The sequence below is a fragment of the Dipodomys ordii genome, unplaced genomic scaffold (assembly GCF_000151885.1).
Source record: "Dipodomys ordii isolate 6190 unplaced genomic scaffold, Dord_2.0 Scaffold9910, whole genome shotgun sequence".
NCBI classification, from domain to species: domain Eukaryota; kingdom Metazoa; phylum Chordata; class Mammalia; order Rodentia; family Heteromyidae; genus Dipodomys; species Dipodomys ordii.
The window spans coordinates 1,471-4,002 of record NW_012277122.1 but is presented as its reverse complement, the minus strand read 5'-3'; the positions used below and the strand labels follow the sequence as shown (position 1 = coordinate 4,002).

The 2,532-nt window shown below is 41.0% G+C and overlaps 1 pseudogene; it reads right to left on the bottom strand.

Annotated features, from left to right (window-relative positions):
• Window positions 1-1,908: 1,908 nt before the first annotated feature.
• Window positions 1,909-2,285, bottom strand: LOC106002404 (annotated as a pseudogene).
• Between the last annotated feature and the right edge of the window lie 247 nt (window positions 2,286-2,532).

The window sequence follows — 2,532 nt, the reverse complement described above, 5'->3', positions numbered from 1 at the left end:
CAAATCCCAGAGGATGAGATAGTCCATTGTAGCCCTTCAATTGTGACCTTTGCATGTTGATGTGGCCCTCCAAGGCTGTAAGAAGGCAGGTACTTCTCCATGTCAGCATCTCTGCCTCTGTGGGCCTAGGAGTTACAGCATTGAACCAGAGGAGCAACATTTGTACCTACTACAGTGGAATAGATTTTATCCTTCTGGGTTTTGAACTTACATACTCCCCAAGCTTCTTTATTTCTGTTTCTCATTCTGAATGGGGATGCCTGACCTGTGCTTGGCCACCTTTGTATTTATGAAGCACACCCTTTGTTTGGATTCAAAATCTCAGTATTAGAAAGATATTTTGCTACAAGTCTCATCCTGCTCTGGGTTAGAGGATATATAGATGGCACATCACAATGTAGACTGTAGAATGGAAATTTAAGACTTGGTGAAATAATTGGGATGGAATGAATATAATTTGTCCATGAGAAGCACCTGAATCTTGCTTAGCCAGGGAGGAATGTTATAGACTGAAATTTGGGTGTCTTCTCTCTCTCCGAAACTCATGCCATGAAATTCTCACCTCCAATTTGGCATAATTAAGAGATGAACCTTAAATCAGGAGAGTGGAGTCTTCCTAAATGTATTAATATATGATAAATGAAACTTATAGAGCTCACATTCTTTTCTGCTTCATATGGATATGAAAAGATGATCACATGCTAAATAGGAAACTGCCCTTTATTTTGGATTTACTGCCTCCTGGAACTTGGATTTTCCAGTATCCACAACTGTGAGAAATAAGCATTTCTTACTTCAGTTGGCAGTCTATGTGTATCTGATACTGTAGTCTGAAACAACTGAGATAGGAATAGCAGTGCCTTTAGGGGATGGCTTCAGATGGATGTAATCAGAAAGGCATGTGTGCTTTCCAGCTGTTTCTTTAAGATTGTACTATATGCATTTATTGTGTATTCTATCATAGTATGGTTGATATGCTTTTGTTACTGCTTAGTGGTATGAAATCTTACAAGATGTCTATTTCTCTATAAATGAATATATATATATATATATATATATATTTCAAACCTACAAGAACTGAGCTGTCAATCAATAGTAAAGCACTGGTTATCATATACAAGATTCTGGGTTAGAACCTCAACAAAACAACAATAACAACAGCGACAATAACACAAACACACAGAACCTCCATAATGCTTTCTTAATTTGTTTCTTATCATGTGCATATGCAATCCATTAGTGATGAAAGGTTCAGAAAGAACCTCAGTTTTGTTTTCCCAAAATTGGAAGCCTGTGTCAGAAAGCACACAACAGAACCAGGATGAGTCTCAAACTTCTTGCAGGATCAAAGTATAAGTGAGAAAGGGGGAACTGTTAGCATTCTGCAGGAATGCTAGTGCGATTTGTAGAGTTAATGAGGTAGAGATGGGTGGGAGGGAGGGAAGAAAAAAGAGAGGGAGGGAGGGAGGGAGGGAGAGCCGTCTAATACACAGCAGATACAATCATCACAGTGGAAAATCATACCCCCCATTTATCAAGGGTTCATTTTAGTACAGAAAAAAAAGTAAAACAAATCAAACAAAAGGAAAGACAGATTTCCTGCTTTGCATATGGAGAAGGGGCGGAAATACTCCTACTTATGAATTATAAAGTGTAAACACCTCATTTTATTCACTGATTAAAGCAGGGAGTGATATTGTAATTTATGAATGTCTATTGTATTCCAGACAGTGGGGTCTTAACAGCACTGATCTTACTTAAGCTCATTCCTTGAGATTCTTTTAAGTTCCTTCTGTAGATGAGCCTGGGTGATTGCCCTTCCCCCCTCCATCTGTCAGCGCCTTCCCCACACCTCCCAGTCATCCCTTGTCCTATCCTTCTCTTCTTGCCCTGGCATAAGGCCCTTACGTTTCCAGACCATGTGAAAACCAATCACCGCAAAGGTTTGTTGGCTTTCTTTTGGTTTTGTTATTCTGACACACGTTAGGAAGCAAACCAATAAAAACAACCATGACTGTGGATTTCCCACACCTCACAGCACTGCTGCCCACATCCAGGTCTTGGGCTGTGACAGCGCCAATGATGGTGCCCACGGGCGTGTCCTCGTACACCTCCATGGTGTAGCCCGGCTTGCTGAACACCGGAGGCTCGTCCACGTCCAGGACAGTGATCTTCACCGTGGCTGTGTCTTTGAAAGGCCCGGCAGAGTGGAACCTGTGGTCCAGGTGAATGTTGGAGGCTTCTACCTTAAACGTGTATGCCTTCTTTGTTTCAAAATCTAAAGCCTGCAGTTAAGGAGAAAGAATAAATAAATAAATAAATCACAAAATGAGGAGACACATTTGTGTAGAAAGGTGACAGAGGGATGAACAGGGCTTTATAACAGTGGGCCAAAGTAACCACAGTGAGAAGGAACTATGTAGTTTTCTCATTTCCATTTTCCATTTTTTTTTTTTGATGATGAGTGTCTAGGGGAAGCCAGCAACACTTTAAGAGAAGCCTGAGCACGTGGATTAGTTCCTGGGCCACTTG